The sequence below is a fragment of the Aythya ferina genome (genome assembly GCF_964211825.1).
Source record: "Aythya ferina genome assembly, chromosome: 9".
NCBI classification, from domain to species: Eukaryota; Metazoa; Chordata; class Aves; order Anseriformes; family Anatidae; genus Aythya; species Aythya ferina.
The window spans coordinates 10551798-10573229 of NC_140305.1; the positions used below are offsets into that span (position 1 = coordinate 10551798).

General features: G+C 42.9%; 1 protein-coding gene across 16 annotated transcripts in view; it reads right to left on the minus strand.

The window, feature by feature from the left end:
- OTOS (otospiralin) overlaps positions 1–21432 on the minus strand; it is a 455029-nt gene that overhangs the window by 352118 nt on the left and 81479 nt on the right. For 2 of the 16 annotated variants that reach the window (XR_014696055.1, XR_014696056.1), the window contains exon 4: positions 9213–9384. The exons of 13 other annotated variants lie outside the window; for them this stretch is intronic. The gene's annotated coding sequence lies outside the window, so the exon portion shown is untranslated. Of the gene's footprint in view, positions 1–9212; positions 9385–19403; positions 19654–21432 lie in introns of those variants that run through there. One more of the 16 variants, XR_014696065.1, reaches the window with a different exon arrangement.

Consider the following 21432-nt stretch of genomic DNA (forward strand, 5'->3'; position numbering starts at 1 on the left):
GGGATGGAGCTGAGACACGGCGAAGGAGCTGGCACTTGCTGAGGAGGAAGAGCGACGGAGCCAGGAGAAGAGATGGAGGCGAGACCAAGCCTGGAACTGGATGGGGAGATGGAGCTGGGTCTCCGGGACAGAAATGGGCCTGGCTGATGGAGCCAGGACGGAGATGGAATTGGGATGGTTCCAGAGTCATGCTGCTAGGGAGAGAGCTTGGGCAGGAGACGATCCCTCAAGCTGGAAGGGACCCACCAGTGTTCTCCTAGCTTTGGAAACTGTCCCTACAGCGCAGAGGCACGTAGTTAGCCTAACCCAGAGCCTGAGAACAATGCTTACCAGGAAGAACAAAAACAGCGCACAAAGCTGACCAAAAGGAGAAAACAACTCCGTTGTTTCCCATCCTGCTCTTTCCCTCAGCCACTCAGCACAGTGTGCTGCAGCTCGCTTGCATTTTCCTGTGCATTTTCCTGTACAAATAAAGTGCTTTTGCTTTTTTGTCTATATGAGTATCACTTCTTGAACACTCCGACTAAGACCTAAATCCACGCAAAACACCCACCCCTCAAAAAAGAAAAAAGAAGAAAGGAGGCACTGCTATTTAACAAAACAGACCTGACCACCAAGCACGAAGGGGACCCCCAGTGCTGTGCTGAGCAGAAGCAGAGCCTCAGCACGTGTGCACTTGAACAACTCTGAGAAGAGTCAAGGCAGAGACAGACCAACCAAATCAGGACCGGAGCACAAACATTTAGCCCAACACTTTTTTTTTTTTTTTTTTTTTTTACTATTATTAAGTGAATATATTTATTAAAGAATAACTTAAGAGTGGTTGTGGCCTCGAACTACCTTCTCCTACCAGAAGCTGATGCTCAGCCTCCGCTTTGGAAGAAGGGTCTATGCAGAGTTACCACCCAAAGACAGCAAGATTCTCGTTTCAGCATTAGGGATTGAAATCCGGTGTCCTGTGAAGGGGCTCCAGCAAAGAGAGTTCAAGCAAAACAAGTTGCAGCAATGGTCTGGCTGCAAATAGAAGGATAGATAGAAGGTACTTCATCAAGAGAACCCTCCCCACCTCCCATACGGATCAACACCTCCTGGCTTGCTCTGGAGGCCAGCCTCGCCTCAGCTCTCCCTTGCAGTCACCAGCCAGCCTGGAGCTTTCCCTACACAGGAGGGAGGCCACAGCCCCTTCCTTGCTCAGGACCACCCCCAAGCACTCCCAGCTGCAGAGGAAAGGGCCAGGTGCCCATGAAGACACACCAGGTTCACAAGACTACAAGTGCCAGGCCCAGCCCCATCTCTTTGTGCAAAGAGCACAGCTCTTTGCACAAAAGGCTGGTCTTGCTCTTCCCACCACTACTAACCCTTGAGAATGCTACAGGGAGGCAGAGGATGCCCACAAAGAAGGGAGAAGAACACGACAGATCAGTGGAGCGATTAAGGAAGCATCAAACCAGAGATGTCTGCAGAGGACAGAAAAGGTCTATCAGGAACCAGTCAGTCCCTCCTTCCCTCAACCAAAAGAGGAAGCAAGAAAAATGGAGGAAAAGCTTCAATGCAAGAAGACCTTGCAAATCCAGAACGGCAGCCTCCTGGCAGCCTCCTTCACAGCTGCCCCCGTGCTCGGGCCTGGCTGAATGGCCCCGCTTTGGTTCAGGTCCCTGCAAAACCACCGGACACACAGTGGGGTCGGGGTTGGAAGGCACCTCTGCAGGTCACCTGCTCCAACCCCCATGCTCAAGCAGGGCCACCTGCAGCCATGTGGACACTGGGCACCACTGAGAAGAGCCTGGCTCCATCTCCTTTGCACCTTCTCTTCGCGTATCGATATCCTTCAGCCAGATCCCCACAACGAGCAGTCACGGCTCTCTCCAGCTCTCCCCAGAGGACACATGCTCCAGTCCTTCCACCAGCTTGGCTGCCGTTCACTGCGCTCCCTCCAGTAGGCCCATGGCTCTCCTGTCCTGGGGAGCCCACAACTGGACCCAGTCCTCCAGCTGGGGCAACTCCAACAAGCCTTGGGGGCTCCAGCTTTCCTCCCCAGGGCCTCAGCTTCCAGCTTCCCTGCCGTCAACTCCACGAGGATCCTGCCAGGCCATTTCTCCGGCCTGCCCAGGGCCCTCTGCAGGGCAGCACCACCCTCTGGTGCATCCCTATCTCCTCCCAGCTTGGATCAGCAGCAGACTTGCTGAGGGCACGCCCTGCTCCGCCCTGCGGATCGTTCATGAAGAGGCTGGGCAGGACTGGGCCTGGACGTGACCTTGTTGCTAGTTCATGTCCCAGCCTCACATCTCTAGTGGGTTTCTGTGGCAAGGTTTTGGGAGCAGGGGGCCATAGGGGTGGCTTCTGTGACAAGAATCCAGAAGCTGCCCCATGTTAAATAAGGGCCCCGCTGCTGGCCAGAGCCAAGCCAACAAGCAACGACTCTGTGAGAGCATATTAAAGACAGGGGAAAAAAACAAAAACCAACCAAAACAAACAGATCTACACAGCAGCTGGGAGAGGGAAAGGAGTGAGAAACAGCCTTGCAGGTGCCAAGGTCAGTGAAGAAGGAGGAGGAGAGGTGCTCCAGGCACGCAGCACAAGTCCCCTGCAGCCTGTGGAGAGGCCCCTGGTGCAGCAGGCTGTCCCCCTGCAGCCCATGGAGTACCACAGTGGAGCAGGGGTCCACGCTGCAGCCCGTGGAGGAGCCCACGCTGGAGCAGGTGGCCCTGCAGTGACAGAGGCTGTGGCCTGTGGAAGACCCCTGCCGGAGCAGATTCGGGGCCAGACCTGTAGCCCGTGGAGAGGAGCCCATGCAAGAGCAGGGGATGTAGGGGGAGCTGCTGCCCGGGGGGGACCCAGGCTGGAGCAGTGTGCTCCTGAGGGATGGACCCTGTGGGACGGACCCATACTGGAACAGTTCTCGAGGAGCTGCTGCCTGTGGGAAGCCCACGCCGGATCAGTTTGGGAAGGACGGCAGCTGTGGGAGGGACCCCACAGCACAGGGGATGAGAGTAACCGAGAAGAAGCAGTGGAGAAGAAGTGCTGTGGACTGACCACAGCCCCCATTCCCCTTCCCCACTTTGGGGGGGAGGGAAAAAGATGGCATATGGGGGGAAGGTGCTTTTGGTTTCTTTTCTTTGTTTCTCACTGCTCTAGCTTGTTAGTAATAAGCAATGAATCTTACTATCTCCTTATGCCGAGTTTGTTTTGCCTGTTACAATAATTACTGCGTGATCTTCTCGTCCTTATCTCAACCCTTCAGCCCTTTTCACATATTTTCTTCCCATTCCTCTTTGAGGAGGGGGAGTGAGAGGGCGGCTGTGGTGGAGCTCGGCTGCCCACTCGAGCGGAACCACGACAATAGGAAAGTTGGATGTGATGATGGTGACTGCAGAACATTTATTGTGACCAACTTCTGCAGGGGCATCCTGAAAAGTGCCAAGTTCAAAACTGAACAATGCTGCAATTTTACTTGCAAGCCATCTTAGCACATAGCAACTTTTCTCCAGAAATCCACAGCCAAAATAAATGTTCTTCTCCTTTTCAATAATTGATGTAAAGAAAACGGTATATAAAAAGTATCACACTGACAATCAAGCAAATGTTTTCATACCCTGGGCACAACACTTCAGTAGGTCAATGTAATTCCTCAGATAGGAGAAACTGTTTTTAGTAACACTTATAATAATGGAGTTACATGTGAAATTAATTCAATTGAAAAACACCTAGGAGATTTTTTTTACATGTATTAAAGTGCAGCGGCATTTAAATATATATATATATATATGTATGTATATATATATATTACAATACAAAAAGAAAAATTCATTTTCAGCTTTTTGGTAGTTTTTAAAAGCAGAGGACTGTAAGATTTCTTTCAAATTTCATTTTTCATAGGACATTACTAACATCTTAGCAATGAATTTGAACCATTATCAGCTATTCCAAGAGACACCAATACAGTGTCTATTGATCATAGTTAATATTTATCTGTAGCATTCTGAAAACAACTTACTTCATGGGTAATGCAGCAACTTGCTAAGTCTTTGGCAACATTAATAAGGTTTCCTGAAGAATTAAAGTATTGATACTATTCGATTCACACAAAAGAACAAAGAGAATCACAAATATTTAAAGTGGTTCAAAAGATATTATTATTATATTATTATTTTTAACTTTTTGACATTTAATTGGTATTTTTAGTACCACACTGAATATAACTCACTGTCTGAATGTATTTGACAGCACATTCAATTACATGTTGATAAGGGACAACGTTTCTAAATTAGAAATGGAAAATAAAGGAAGATTTTCAGTGCTCGCAGGTGGTACCTAAGAATAATGTTCCAAAAGTTGCCCTTCTTATATGGCAAATTTAACATCTATTGAAGATTAAATATAAAACTCATTTTAATGACAAATCATGAAAGCTTAACTGCTTCAGATTTTACAAAATTTGGTCTGAACTTTGGCCCCTTTGATGAAGCAGGCAAGGACAAACTTCTGGAAAGCAGATGAAAAAAAAAAAAAACACTTCCATTTTGTAAAGTGAATTAGGCAGTAATAAGCCTCCATAAAACTTTCACAAGGTTCACTGGCCAATTTCCAGAGAAAAGCTAAGGTAGTATTCTTAGTAGAACATTGTAGTGAAATGGAGTAGTGCAAGAAAAAAAGTCATCCTTCCACATTTCTAATCCCTCTTTGCCCTTAATGTTCAGTATTAGCAAGGCTAATGCACCTTTTTCCTGCTGCAAATCCACGTCTGACACTCAGCCTGCCACTGAGGATTTATGCTCACGAGTTGTTCCAGGACGGTATTTTTCTTCTTGCACAGCAACTCCTGCATCAGCTCCTGAATAAGCCCAGCCCAGTGCAGCTGGAGCCTGGAGCCCCCCTGATGCACCAGGCTGCGCCCAGCACGGCTGCTTCCCTGAAGCCTCCGCTTCCCGGGGACAGCGCAGCACAGCCTGGCAAGGCTGTCAAAAAGGCTCTGAAAGGCAGGGAGGAAAACCTACCTGAACGCCACTAAGTTCACACCTGTTCTCCCCTTGTCACCACAGGCTTCATGTAACAGCTCTGCTTTGTAAATAAAACTTGTCATAGATAATAAATGTAACTACGCAATTAACAGTTTTCCTATAATACTTGTCTTTTAATTAACATTTTATGGGGATAGTTTGTCAACAAGAAACATCTTTCCAAACCTCTCAAAGTGAACAATGTTTTCACATAAGGTTTGATTGCAATCCATAACTGGGAAGCGACGTGCATCAGGGCACTGTTCTGCCCCGGCAAAGCAGCACTGTGACCTACTGGATCGAGTACAAAGCAGATGAAGCCAGAAGCACATTGGATCCTAATTTCAGCTGGCATTTTGCAGGACTTGGATGAGTCACTTGACCTCTTCATGCTTCACAACTCAGCTTGAAAGACCCTTGAGAAGCCAACACTTGAGCGTAAAGCAGATGCTTCATTGTGTACAGGTTTTCCTGCTAGGTTTGTATGCCCATCATGACAGACTGTAATGGTGGGAAACCAGCTTTGTAAGATATAAAGCCAAGGTGCAGAATTTCATATTCTACCACAGTAATTTTCCACAATCACCCTGGATGGACTGGTCCAAGTTTCAATTACCTGAACGATTTCATCATTTTTGTACAGTATCAACCCAACTTCAAAACTTGTGATCAAAACTATGTCCATGTCATCACACAGTACAACCTGTATTAAAGTCAAAAGGTTGTACTCTCAAAAATCCCTCTGTTACTTTGGCCATACTATATTTTTCTCATGAGATGAATATTTGTAATCCCAGGAGACTTCATTCTCTATTTAAAACCAATGGAAATCCTTCAGAGGATTCCCATTCCAGAGGCATGCATCTTGACCGTTAAAGAGAGAGGATAGGTCCAGCAAACAGGGATGAAACATCTAAGAGCTATACTAAAGGAAACAAATTGGGAACGCTAAGTCTTTAAGCACAAAAGTTTTTAAGCTATGTGGAAAATGAATTGACAGCACAGTATCGTAGTCTAGTAGGAATCTAGCATCAAGTTAGGAAAAGCCAAATCAGATCGGGCCCAGCTGCTGGTTAATGCTGTGTGCTCTTCTGCAGCGCATACAAACCTTGGTGTGTGGGAACCCTCATTTAACATTTCTTGCTAAAGGACTTCCCACAATTCATAGAGACAAAGGAGATGTGGTCTGATGATCTTTACTGGAAGAGACTGCAGCTAAAACCCTCTTCCCATGTGGACTGGAAACGGGATGGGTATAACGCCCTATTTAGCTACGATATACATCTAATATAACCTATAAGAGTAACCAAGGACCTGTTTAGAAGCTTGGATACATGGATCAAAGGAAAAGAGAAAAAAACAACTCCTAAAACAAGACACCTAAGAGTCATCAATTCAAATCAGTAAGAGTTAAGCATCTAAACAGCTTTGTGGTTCAGCCATCACATTCCTACCTCTTGCAGAATTACTGGCCCACGAGCACAGGAGAAGAAACATTGCAAATACAGATCACAACTGCAGTACCAGAAGCCTGGCCTCTCTCACATCAGCCCCATAGCAGGCAAGAACTCAGCACACTGGAGCCCAGAAAGCTTCGAGGAACCCAGTGGCCAGCTGAAGCCCACGAGCCCCCACCAGGTTCTTACTTTGCATTACTTGCACCAGTCATTTCTGCAGAACTGCAGAGGTCCTCCTGCAACCCATAAACCCCCAGAGCACAAGGACTTTATCAAAGCTGAGGCTCCTTTGCTGTCCAAGGAGATGTCGGACCTGAGCTAGCAGCTCTGGCCAGAACAGCATTGCCCACAATGTGGATCCTTCACTGGATGTAACGGAGCCGCGGCCAGTGTCACCTGAGTGCTTCAGGATGAGATCCCAGGCACCAGGCTTCATTCATCAAAAGCTACCACTTCGAGAACTCAACAGCTTTCCACAGCACAGGTTACTCAGCTTTACCACAGCCATGGCAGCACAATCTGTAGGATCTAGATGGTCATATTGAATCAAATACACAAATAGACTTCAAGTACGCAGGTACCTTGTAATCTAACTCAAGTGGTTTTAGCAATATCAAATGATTTAAACACAAATTAACAATATACTGAGGGAAAGAGATTGCATCAGCTTTCAGTAAAACATCGCTCCCAGCTACTACTGTCAGAATTAGTTGCAACAGACATCATTGTTTTCCATGGAAAAGAAACAACTTGGGCAGGTATCACTACCTTCTCCCCACTTAAAAAAAACACTTGCATTTTTAGCACAGGGCTTCTTACTTTTTGGAGATTTATGCTGCCTCTGCCAATGCAGTCACCATTTCCTACTCCCCATTAGTTTTAATCAGCTGAAGAAGAACCGGGGCTAAATTTATTATAACTGTGTCCACTAGAGAATTCTCTCCTCTGACTCATGAGGTGGCTGCACTCACTCTACTCTTCATGCAAGCAGATGTTCAAAAAAATAGACACAAATGTACCCCATGGATCTGAGACTCTTGCCCCAGGAGTCTCATGCCACATTAATGAAATCACTGGGAAATTCACTACTAGCTTCAAACAAATGTAAGATCAAGCCCCAAATTATCTTGTAAGATGTCATACTTACATAGAAGTTTGCAGAAGATCTGAAATTGTTTTACAGCTTTTACTACATTAAGCCCTACATTATTCCTGTGAATTTGGACATTTCCCATCTGAGTGATAGGGAAGCAAAAGGATATTAAACACGTCTTGTAAAAGCAGTCTTCCAAACTCAGTACCTGACTGCGCGTGAGCGCTTTGCAACAACCTCAGCTTCATTCTTTAAGAGCACTGGCACACCCAAGATGATTTTGACTAAGTGGTTTCCAAAATGTCAGGGCCAAAGTTTCCAAAATTTTGGCCTCAAAAACTATGCATGTCAACCTTAAAGAAAATCAGTGGTGTCATTTGGAAACATGATGTTTTATGACTTCACCGAATCATCCACACAAATTCAGGCAGACGTCAGACATGACAGTCACTATGCACTCTGCAGAGTTCATTTTCTTTCTGCTACAGTGGAATTCATTCCTGTTACTTTGCATGTGTGTTGCATCATAGCAAACTCATGATTACCCGTTTTATTTTATTTTTTTCCTCCCTTAAGGTATGCCTTACCAGTCTTTAACTGCTTGCATGACACTGTAACACTTTGGGGTCATTCTGTACAATTTCATGCCAGTCATTCACGGGTCATTGGTTTATGAAATAACCTCTGACACCCTCTTTTATAAACCCAAAATAAAACAGGGCATTAAATCCTGGTTATTATCCAACTGTCCTGTTTCACATTATAGATGTCATTAACTATTACCCCCAGTGATCTTGTGAAGTACTGGAAAATTAGAAACTCAAGATAGTAGATAGGTAAATTAAATCATGATCAAATTCCTTAGACAGAGGTAAAAGCTTTTCACGTCATCTCCTTTGGATTTGCTTCCCAGAGAGATGCTGGGGTTGATACTGTCCTATTTCTTACTCCACAGCCTGGATGCTGGGACAGGACGCGCCCCCGGCACTGCAGGTGCAGGTGCCCCCAAACTGCAGGCGTGGCTGACACACCGCAGGCTGGGGCTGCTCTTCAGAGGGACCCTGACCCACAGAGAGATGGGCTGGCGGGCATCACGTGCTGCAGCAAGGTCAAACCCAAAATGCTGTGTTTAGGACATAGCCCCATGTACTGCTGCAGGCCAGGCTGGCGAGGTAACAGCACTACAGCAAAGGACCTGGGGGACCATCAGTTGAGCTATCAGCACTTAAATACGTATCCACGCACTTAAATACCATCTCCGCAGAACAGCACATTCATTTGTTTTTTCAATTAAATGGCATCAGGTTTAGCAGATGGTAAGTGGGTGGCCAGGTCATTGTGTGAAGCAAAGGTTTCAAGAAGCAAACAAGATTTTGCTGCTGAAAAATAACTATCACTAAAGTCTGTAAGATTTCATAGAAAAATCTGTTTCCTGTAAATCTAATGGAAATTTCCACCTTTTGCCTTACCTTTGGAATTTCTTACATATGGCTTCTAGACACTGCTCCCAAGGAGACAACAAATACCCTGCCTCAGAAATGTGTAACAGGCATTCCTTCTGCTGAAACCGTGCTTCCTGCCTACTTCGATACCCCCCAGCCCAGCCCCCGGCAGTCCCTCCTTACCATTTCTCCGTTCAAACAGTCCCAGACCAGGAATTCTCACCTCAAGTAACCAGAACTCTTTCACCATTCAAATGTGTGAAAGGCTCAGGAAGCAACACTTGTGCACAGACAGCCTGTTTGCGGGGTGAGGAGTCCAAGGAGATGACTGGTAGCAGGTTTCCAACATGGGAATCCTATCTACTGCAGCAGTCTCCAGCACTTCTTGGAGTGACCTGCAACTTACACAGAAAAAAAATGGTTTAAAGTCTTAAAGCTGGGGTCTCCAGGGAGGAAGGGGGGGGGAGGGGGGGGAGAAGTGTTTTTTTTTTTTTTTTTTTTTTTTTTTTTTTTTAACTATCTCAGGAAGAATTATGCTAATCATCGCGTAAATCAGTCTCAAACAACAAATGAAACATGGGGCAGGCTTTAGCAGGAAATCTAGGTGTTTGTGCATATCTGAGGTCTGCCATTTAGTGTATGTCGCAAAAAAAAAGAACAACAACAGTATTTCAGATTCTGTACAGAAGAGTGCATGCTCTAGTGGCCAGATATTGAACAACTATTACCTACTCATCTGAAAGAAACACAACTTTATTTGGATACATAGAAAAAAATCCCTATTGCAACTGATTGCTAAATAAAGCCATGTGCATCAGAATAACATCCGAATACGTTTAAATTGAGCTAAAGTGCAGAGAGTTTATTTCAGCTAAAGAAATCACCAAGTCCACTAGAGCTACAAGATACAGCTATGATCTGCTAGAAACCAATGTGCATAATTCAGCAGCTATGTATTTTGATGGCATGCCGTCCTATGCCATATTATGCACCTCCAGAAACAAAGCTACAGCTCTGAACACAGCCACTAGACTGGAAATACAAGAACACAAGAAGCCCATTTCGAAAACCAGGGAGTGGAACATCCTGATATGCCTGATAGCTTGAAAGCCGGAGTTAATCACAGAAGAAGTGTCATCAACTCTCATTCAAAACCATGTCCATAATGCCCCAGTGCAAGAAAAACTGGGGCAGTTAAGACTCAGCAGAAACACCAGTAATCTTTCCATTCATTCAAGATGTGGTAACACTAGATTCAGGTTAAATTTGTTTTGCTAAGGGGTAGGGAGAAAGAATATTGCAGTATGAGAAAATGTGTGTTTATCCTATAGGCAGGGAGTATCAGTCCTGTCCTGGAGAGTCCCTTATCCGTCTATTCACATGAAATCTAAGTACTCAAAGACTTTGCCTTTTTGTCTGCCATTTAGAGGTAACGCAACCACTGCTTCTGAGCATCTTGTCTGAGATTAAATAAGACAGATCTTACTGGGCTTGTCCATATTTGTTTAAACTTAAAGAAGCGGCCAGAAAAATCACTTTCTCACAGTTGCCACTGATTAACACCACACCAACATTTTAAATGCATTTTAATTGGCTATCAGTTATTTTTCTGAGGCAATGTGTAACAACAAGAAGTCTCAGCCTAACTAAAATTCATTTTAATGTGAATTAGTTGAAAACAACACTGCCAGTATGGCTCTGAGGTACTGACTAGAGGAGAAACAAAGGGAAATGTATATTTTTTTGCAAATAGCATTTTGTTCAAAGGTTCCCTGTTGGGTTCTTTAGCATTTCAGGTTATCTGCCAGAGAAAACAGAAGCTCTGTGACTGGGGAGATCTCTCCCTGGATAAGCCCATAGGAACTGAATAATTAAAACGAAAATGCCCTGGATAACAGGGCTGCTCTTTAGCATTGCTATTAATTTGCTGTATCTATTTGCACCTATGAAAAGCTGTAAAATGGCTGCAAACATGGCAAACACTTTCAAGACTGATGACAGACCAGACCCCCAGTGAAACTCCCATTACTCGGTAAATCGGACACTCCCCAGCTCTCCTCCAGTATCTCACCACTTCTGTCGGGTTCCTAAACCGATGACCAACCACTGCACAAACATACATACACCCTCAATTCTGGATGTGAAGTTCCCTTCACATAGTGAAGTCACCTCTTGTTAGTAGATAAAGGCAGACTGTGACATGTTACCATTACTTGCTTACCCATCAATACCAGGCAGTCCATACTCCACGTTCTTACCAGAATGCTGGAGCGAGTCATTGTGTTTGTATGCTAAACTTCCCATCTTCACTGTCAAATTGGGATATGAATTTCAGGTTTGCCAAATAACACAGATTTGTGGATATATCCCTAAAATAGCTCTTGCATTGATTTTTCTAGCACAGCAAATAACTTTCAGTTTAAGAAAGCCCCAGCAGATAAGAAAAAGCCTTCCCAGTTCCCCCAGCACTGCATTCAGTACTTTGGAACATATGAAAATTCATTAGTGCAAGTTTCCACTGGTTCTCGCACTTAAAATATAAAGCCTGAGCCATGCACAACAATCAGTGTTGTCCTCCAAGTCTTACTGTAGAGAATTATTGGATTTTATCTTATTGTTGTTTGTTGTTTTTTTTTGTTTTTTTTTTCCATTCTGTCCTACTGTTGTCAATATCATGAAAAGAATTCAGCAGAAGAATGCACATGACATATCAAACTCACTTTCCATTCAGGGATTAGATGGCCTTAAAACCTTTTGTTGTCACTACTGGAAATACGTTTGTGCCCAATGAAATGCTACGTAGACATACAGCAGGGTGATGGAGATCCAGTGCTAAGTCCAAAAGAACAAAAACTTACCTCTATTTAAATGGAAAAAAATAACAGGAGATGAGACAGACATTTTTGGTTGATCTCAAGTATCTTATTTTCTAGTGTTATTCCCTTACCAAATAAACATACTTCAGCTAACTTAACTGCACATCAAGGTTTTAACTTCACTTTTTCTAAACAGGACAAAATCAAGTGTTAATGTTAAACTCAGGAGAATGCTTCCCCTTCTTATTTTGCAAGGATCATACTTGCCAAAATAAACTTTCCATTAATTTTTGCTGCCTCAAAACATAGAGGCTTCCCACTACTTCAAATACAAGGTTCAGAAAGTCAGCTGGACCTAAAACTCAAAAAATGTCAGTACGACAGAACTGACTAACAGATGAATCGAGGTGTTGTTGACTCTGATTAAGAGCAATACGGAACAATGAGAATTAATCCGAGTAATCCGATATAATTTCAGATTGTATGCCTGTATTTGTTCATGGTAAAACAACTAAGCCTGTACATTCCTCTGAACTCAATTACCTATGGGGTCCTTGGTTTCACATTTTTCCACACCCAGCTGGCAAAAAGCTCTCCCTCATTTGCAAAGTGAAAGCGAGGAAGGATGCACTTGAGCTAGCTTTCTGCCATATGTTTCAGTTTCACAAGTTCGGTCTTCTGTTCATGGAGTGAGTATGGGGGTTGCTATTTTTAGCACTTCTGCCTGACGAAAAGCTCGTTTTCTGTTGAGTTGTAGCAGAAAGCTCACAAAAGCACCAGGACTGTTAGATAGGAGATCTGCAGCATGCGCTCCTATGCTGGCTTTTAGCTTTGTGTACCTCAAACCCGCAGCTCAGGCTGTGAGTGCACAAGTTGCACTGACCCAGGGCTTCACAGGCGCACTTGAATGAGCTCTTTTCCTCTCCTTGGCAACAATAAATAGTCTAACAAAAAAAAGACAGTGTCTTAGAAACAGATCGTTATACTGTTGCAGAGCTCCCTAAGGGCCAGCAAACTTTGACCCAGCAGTCTAACTTTTCCAGGCGTATCATATTTTAAAATAAAACCATCCAGCACCTCTACCCAAATACATATCACTTGCTTACCCAAACCACACGCCAGCTCAGCCACCTCTAAGTACTCTCAACCAAAAGCCCATCCAAATGAGAGCACAGAAGTTCTTCGGTGGCCAGTGTCAGGGTGGCAAAGAGCAAGTTTAAATAAGGCTGCACTGTGGTTGCCAAATGGAAAAAGAGTGATTCACACGTTTTAAAGCAGACTGCAGTACTGTACTTGCTCTCTATTTAAACGGAACTGTGTATGTAAATACAAAAGAAGTGAATTTCCAAATATGAAAATAAATTATTTAGAGGGATATAACTTGCCTACAAAATTACCAGCAGTATAAAAGAATAGAGATCAATTGTACAGTTCACTGTCTCCGCATAGGGGCTGTCAGATGAAGTTATGAGGTTAAGTTAAAACACCAAAACAAGGTGAATGTTAAACAACACACAAGTGATCTGGGGAGCTCTTCACAAACAGACACTGGGGATGCAAAAAGTTTACACAGGTTCAAGGGCAAACCAGAACCCTGGGTTAGATGGAGTTTAGGACTGACATACTGATTCAGACCAAACACAGAAATAAATCAGTCCAAACCATCTCAAACTGCTTTCACTTTCATCTAATTACACTTGTGAAAGAACATGGGATCACTTATGTTTAGACCACCAGGAATATCTCATTTCCCAGTGAATCTGAGTAACCCACACTGAAGTATCTCTGAGGATTAGGCTGTTGTTCACGAGGATGATCACGAGGATGATTGGCCACTGCAGGATCTTTCCCCAAAGAATTAATATTTTCACTATCTACCATTTAGCACAACTGAAAACTGTACACAGCTGCCAAGTTGCCTTCTCACACTAAAAATTGAGCTCCAAAATTCTGTGATATATCAGGTCCGGCTCTTTTAATGCTACTATTTCTCTCCCTCCTCCTTCCTGCTGTTGAAAATGTTTCAGATTATTTTTCCTACAAAGATGTTAATTGTAAAAGAAAATACAATTGAAACTTTTCAGTCCAGATTTTTAACGCTAGACAAGTTTATAAACACTTTGGTAGGAGAAAAGCCCATTTGGGATAAGAAAGAAGGATTGCTCAACACTTCTATTCAAGATTACCATTTGCATCTTTGGGCTCATTCTACAGCTGACTTCACCAGCATGTCCTGCAATTGCCAGAAACACCCATGTAATGGTCACATTGTGTAGGGCAAAAATCCAGCTGTACACACTAAAACCTAAAAGTCAAGACATTTAGAAGGATGTCAAGACATTTAGAAGGACAGCTCCTATTGGAACTGATGGAGCTGCACGTTTAAATACTGCAATGAAGCTGGGGTCAGATTATATACATGAATTAAGGCAATGCAGAGGCTAAAGCAACTCGAGAGGAAAGTTTTCCACTGTTTTGGCTCCACTACAACAGCTCTGTGACCCTTTGGATGCTGTCAGTGCTTGAGAATGTCAGAATAAGACTCATTACAGAGCAATCTGCATGAAATCCAGTGACCTGTGACACCAAGGGGATCAGACTAGAGAATCTGATTATGTCTTCTGTGAAGCCCCTAAGAGAGATGGATTAGATCCTCTAATGAAAAAGACGTGGCAGGACCCCCCAGGGCTTTCAGAACACAGGTCTCACCATTACTGCTTCCCAGCCACAAACAAAAGCTAACCTCCTGTTTAGTTGATTTTTCAAGTTTCCAAGATTATTTTTACTTCAGCAGTAAGGACCAGAAAGACGCCTGTAATTCTTTTATTTGCGATTCTGCTGGAATCAGGGAGTGAACCTGGGAAACTGTGTTACTTGGAACGCAGGCATGAATCAGCAGAGGGGGAATATTGCACTTGGCAATGTGCCTTGAATTAGAAGCAACCCATAAAAGGAGCGTTTCTCACAGTACAAGCTATTCAGGTTTGTGCCCCAATTCTGCACAGTCAGGAACAAGATATATTTTATTTCTTATTTAAGAGACGGTGTTAATGATCCTTGGTCCTCCCATCAGTACGTTTTACCCATCACAGAGATGTTTCTAAATGCTGCCCTATTTTTTTTATTAAAAATAATATAAGAGAGTCTCTCGGCAAACTGAAGTGGCAGAATGACATTTATTAAATTTGGCAAATGGGGAAAAACTTGACTACACAGATATGATTTAAGTACCTGCAAAGTAGAAGGCTAGGCCAGTGAACTAAAGAATTCAAACAACAAAAGTATGAAAGATCTGCAGAACATAAGCTGTGAATTCTGACAATCACCTGGTTTCAAAACTCTCTAAAAAAAAGAATTAAGGTTTTTTGAATTCTTTAAAATTTAAACCAAAAACAAGGCGTCTGCATTTCTGTGAGACAGAATAATAATGCTGTTCCATTTACATATACTCCCTTTTAGAAGAAAAAGCACACCTTGAAGCCAACAGAGTTGGGCTATTTTACAGCAACTACAAATCCTGTCCTGCATGCAGAAGTTACCTCCAGAGGCCTTCCCCAGGGCCCCAGAAGGAGCCACCACAACTCCAGGCAGAGCAGAGGAACCGCTGCAACAAAACCGACCTTACGGTGCTTCACCAGGAGCCACAATAACGGGTGGCTACACAGACAATACTCATACCAGAGTCCTCCTTCAGCAGATTTTTAATTGTGTTCACCTGATGCAATACAGGAATCCCCCAATAAGGTGCTCCATCTGCGTTGATTTGCCCACCTTTAGTGGAGCAGTTCACAGCTCAGTTTGCCTTGCCTGGCAACAACCTGGCAAGTCAACCAAGAATAGCTTTAGAGACAGTAATTCTGACTAGAGGCTCCCTCCGATAGCATTTTAGCCTGCTCACAAGGATTACTGTTTTCACAAATAGAATCAGAGAATGGCCTGGGTTGAAAAGGCCCTTAAAGATTGTCTAGTTCCAACCCCCCTGCTCTGGGCAGGGTTGCCAATGACTAGAGCAGGCTGCCCAGAGCCACATCCAGCCTGGCCTTGAATGCCTCCAGGGATGGGGCATCCACAACCTCTCTGGGCAGCCTGTGCCAGTGCCTCACCACCCTCTGAGGGAAAACAGAACTGTTCCTCCCATCAGGGCAATTCTATAGCTTGGGGTCCTCCCCAGAGCATGAATGCACACACAGTGATGAAGGACATTGCATCAAAGGAGCAATGTGCAACACTTTTTTCTTTGGGACAGAACTATAAATTCATGAACAACCTTTGGCTTTTGGTAGCAAAGGAAGAAAACGAAAACTGTTCTGGGCAAGCCTGCTGGCTGGCTGTGCCCATACAGATGCACTTTGCCAGCTGCTGTCAGGTACTAGGCCACACAGTGCTAAGAACATTTGGCTCACAACTCACTTCATGAGGCTGTTCAGGTCTCAGACAAGCAGAACTGATCAGTATGAGTCCAGCTGTGCTCCAAAGTCCTTGCTTTATCAGCTGGCCCCAGGGCCACGAGGAATCAAACCAGGCCTCTGAACATGGATGCAGCACAAAACTGCTGCCATACAGCTGCTTGAAGTCTCCATCTCCCCATCTTCTTGTGGCTGTTGTACTGAGTGATGCTCCTGCCCATCTCTAACCCCTGAGCAGCCCAGAGGTACCTAACACTGGGAGCAGCCTGTGGTGGTTCTGGATCAGCCGTGGAGGTGGTGACCAGGTTGGAGTATTTGCCCTTTTAACTGTTCTCCTGTATTGCTGAATGGCCAAAACAAACGAGTGAGCAAATGGAGAAAGGCAAACAGTGGAGACACTGATTACAGAAATCTATTTTTGATATTCTTAATGTGTTTAGTGACATCATCCATCTCAGCCAGATGTTAGAGATTTAAATTGAACAAATTAAAAGACTACTTTTTGCCCTAGGCATACTTTGCTTCATAGCACAACTCATTAGTGTGGTTTCCTTTAATGGCTCATTTAATTTTTCGACTCAAAATAAGAAATAAAGCATAAGCTAATTTAAGCAAACCTTTCCATACAGCCACTTGCTGGCAGCTCAGAACTTTGGGTGCTTAAGAAGGGTAGAAAAATAGGGCTGTTTTTATCCAACTCACCACAAAATTTTTGATGCTAAGATGTTTAGGTTTCAAACACTGCAAAGGGGATATTTATTTTCTTAATAAATACTTCCCTAAGAATTTAGAGGTCTGTTGATATATCTACCCAATTTTAATTGGCAATATCCCTTTAAAAACAACGGGCCCCATCTCTAAAGAGGTGCTTTGAATGAGAAAACAAATTTGTTTTTGACAAGTACAGATGCCTGGAACTTGACATCCTCAAAGGAAAAAGAACTTTCCCCAAGAGAACAAGCTTCCAAAGAATTTGAATGAAAGACCAACAGGGTGTGGGGGAAGAAATCATAAGAACCATACAGAAAGCTTCCAAAATCTGTCTAAATGCAAGAATCAATTCTCAAGACTATAAAAGTAACGTATTGCATACAAAATACACATTTTTCACTGTGAGGGTAATCACCCTTAAATTGAAGACATAGAAAATTATGTCTGAGTTAAGCAATAAATCAGACAAAGCTCCCACCCTCTGGCCTCATGAGACATCAGACACACACTCACAGTTACATCAGCACAGGTACTTCACAGGTTTACATTGATGATATGGGATCCTACATCTCAAAGATGCTTCACAGCACTTAAGTGGTTCAAGTGTTGAATGCCGCTTATTTTTTCTCCATACACTGTCACTGCAAAAAAAAAGTTTGTCTCCTCAACAGTCTAAATGATAAAAAATACAATGAGAAATGGGCAACAAGCAATGATACTCTTAAACTAGCTAAATATACACATTGTGCCCAGTTCCTTGTACTACCCAGTAAATTCCACAGTGCTGTGGAAAACCATGAGGGCAGACACTCTGGAGCATCAATGAAATTGAAATAGTGAGCTCATGTTTTCACATTCTTGGCTTCCTTAGAGAAGTACCATTGTTTCAACTCTTCCCCATAGAAAGTCAAACGACAACTAAGTTTTTACTGTGGTACAAAGTTCTGGGCTATCTCTCACTGTGCAGACGAAACTACTCATTTGGGTGTGCATTAAAGCATTTTGAACCTGTATTATTTTATCCAAATCAAGAAGCTACTTATTGAAAATGGTCATAGCTATCAGCGCCCCTCCCCTGCCTCATACATGCCACATTTGTCTTGTTGAAAAGCAATTACTCAGCAGAAAACTCCTTCAAATAGACATTCCTGCAACTGAAATCCTACTTGTACCATCTCCCACTTCTACAAACAAGGCTCAAAGACTTGTCAGATTCTAAGTCACATAGGAAGAACAGAAAAGACACAGTCAAAAGCCTTTAACTGTTGACTACCTTTAATATGGAGGTATTGCAGATATGAGCAGGGAATATTTATTTAGAAAGGCTTCTACACCATATCAGTGTAGCACTGAATAAACATCCTTCCACACGTCAGACACCTAGAGGCACCTTGGATTGCTTTGTAACAGGCTGAAAGGATGCTATCAAGTTTCATAGTTATGAGTTATTCTCAAGTTGCCAAAGGATACTCTCTCTGAGAAAATAAACTGTCCCTCGGCCCCCAAGCTGCCACGAAGGTGCCTAACTTTGCTAGGGAGTGGAACTCAAACAGCCCCAGCTGAAGGCCAGGGCCAGTGGCTGTACAGGTTTCATTCTCAGCCTCACCTCCAAAACCCAGGAACTCATCTGCAACAGAAATTGATTCTTGCCGTTTTTAAGGGATAGCTCTTTTAAGCAAGATTTAAGTAGCAGGAGCAATTCTGCAGGATTCTCACAGAACCCCACGTCAAGCTGCAGAGGGCATTTCTCTGTGCGATCTGGGAGGGTCAGGAGGCACAGACAATTCTGAATGAACCAAAATAAATTTAGCTCACTTTTTGTCCAAGTGTTTTCTGCTGTGCTCAAAGGAAAACAAGACAAGCAGAGCTTGCAAAGATTTTTCTGTATATATTTGCTTTAAAAAAATCCGTAACTGGAGACATAAATTATTCACATATTTAGACTGAACGGATACAGTTGGAAGAAAAATACAGTTCGTTAATTTAAGATTTGTATTTTCCAAGTCAAACATTTTGGATTTTTTTTTTTTTCACAACTTGTTTATACCTTAAGGAAAGAGGAGGGAATGAATTCATTAAAACCTACTTTCACTCTTAAATGTCAGAACATTTTAGATTAACTAGAAATGACTATCCAACCGTTTCATGGCTACTTGCACATGAAGTCATAAATAGGACTGGCATCCTGGCCATCGCTGCTTGCACAGACCGGTAGGATATTTTTACTGGCCCTCTGAGCGACACGAACACTAAAGTTTTAAGCAGAGGAATTTACCATACTGAAGCAATCTCAGAGAAAGATGGACTTTCTGGGCACTTTGTACACCACGTTTTCCATCACACAAGGTGGGTCCAACAGCAACTTTTTGGTAGCTTTCTAGAGGTACTGACAGGCCAATTCAAAGGCTCAAAGTAAGCAGGTGACAGAACTAGATTTGATTCAGAAGTCAACTTTTTTTTTTTTTTGGTGGTTTAAAAAAGTATGTTAGAGGTTTCAGGCAGAGAGCCCATTGACTGGAACTTCCAAATTAATCTCTGAATATTCATCTTGCACTGAATACACAAAGCCTTTTCAAAACTTAATCTTGTAACTGGAATAGTCTTAAAATATAAGCAGTGTATTCCCCAAAGGCTGTTTAATTTATTATGTCTGGATCAGTTGCATAAAAGAAGATTCTCTCCCCAAACCTTATTGCTTTGAAGTTTGGAGCATGCTTCATACTTGAGGTAGCTGCCTAAAAAAAAAAAACATAGGTCAAATTATTCACAAATTTGAATTAGTTCAGTGCCAGGTTGGCTGTGGGATTTAATTGTAAAGTTCCCATTAACAGTATTGCAAGCTATGGGGATAGCATCTCACACTGAAAATTCATCCTTAACTACACTAGCAGAGACACTGGGAAATACTGGATGTGAATTGCACCCCAGCTTGACTCTGAACCAACACCTGGAATCTATCAGTTGCAAAGTAATTCCATGAATGACAACACCAGAAGTAACAGTAAATAGTATGGCCACCCCAGTTACGGGGCCAGTCTCATGTGCTATGGTTCAAAATAGTTCCACGCAGCCTCTTAAATGCACATGCCAGGATAACAATGGGAACACTTCTTCATAAATGCATTTCTTGCCAATAATCCCACATAACTTTGCATTTTTCTCTCCGCCCTCTAGCATTTTGTACTGAGCATAATAACAATAATAATAATAATTCCAACAGCTGGTAATTTTAATTTAATTTCTAAAGGTGAGAAATAGTGGTAGAGTTTAGAAGAGGTGTAACTAAGAGATGAATTACATCCAGGCTTTCCAGTGCCTAACACAGAGCAGCACTCTGTGTGTTGAATTGCCTTGCTATAAATTTGATGTAATATTGTGTGAAAATAAGTTTATGGGGTAAACAGTATTTTCAAAAGTTTCTAATACCTATCTTTTAAAAGTGTCTTTATAATAGATTTTGGTCTTAAAAGAAATGTGCCTTTACCTATTTAAAACATTTAAAAGCTTTAAATAGAGTTTTAAAAAAAAGTTTTTAAGCTTAATTCCATTCAACAGAATGGAGGCTATGACTTCATGTTAGATCAAGGGTAGAGATCTAAAAACAGTAAGCAGCCAAGCTGGTGTTCTAGAAAGACTTAGGAGTCTTCTGTTCATAGACTGCTTTAAAGCACATCCCCACTCAGCTCCTGGTCTGACACTGGATGTTCAGATGTGGATAACCAGGAAAACACCACTAATCTCACTGCAGCTCTTCTAGCTCATCTTCAACACCAGCCCACAATTCATTTTGATGCCATAGCGAAGTATCAGTTGTACAAAACCACACAGGAACATTAGCTGCTGCTAGTTTCTAGATGAGTAAAATGTAATTGGAAGGGAGGTGCTGGTCTTCACTCACTAGTAGAACCTACAAAACACTGTGGACGACTGCCTGCCATGCTCCTTAGTGCAAATGTACCATTAAAGAATCACTTCCTGAAGTGCAGAGATAACAGGAGGTCACCTGCATTATGATCAAGGTTCCAAATAATCTTCAAATTAAAGGCCTTCAGGTGCAATTAAGTCCAGCTGGCACACAGCTGAGTAACAATCGAAACAATCCACAAACTGGCAAGCTGAATACCAAATTCTAACACTGAGGGACTATGTGAAAGAACTGAGACTACTGAACTTAATTACCGACTTGATTGCCCTGGAAACAGAGTAGCTGTTCACTTAATCCTATCACCTTCAGTTGTGCTTTGGACAGACACAGTTTTGTTGACCTGGTGCTGCATCTCAACCATGCTAAGCCTTTGCAAGAGTCAGGTCTGATCAACATCAGTTTTAGATCAATCAACTGTTTTACCTAAACTTAAAGGCACTGAGTTACCCTGCCATGAAGTTACTCCGTTTTCTGCCAGTGAAAGTCTCCACATCTTCAAATAAAAAGTCCATTCTTCATGGGTTGCAGTACCAGCAAGAAGCACACTAGTTTAAAAAGAAACACTCCAAAATTACAGCAGAACAA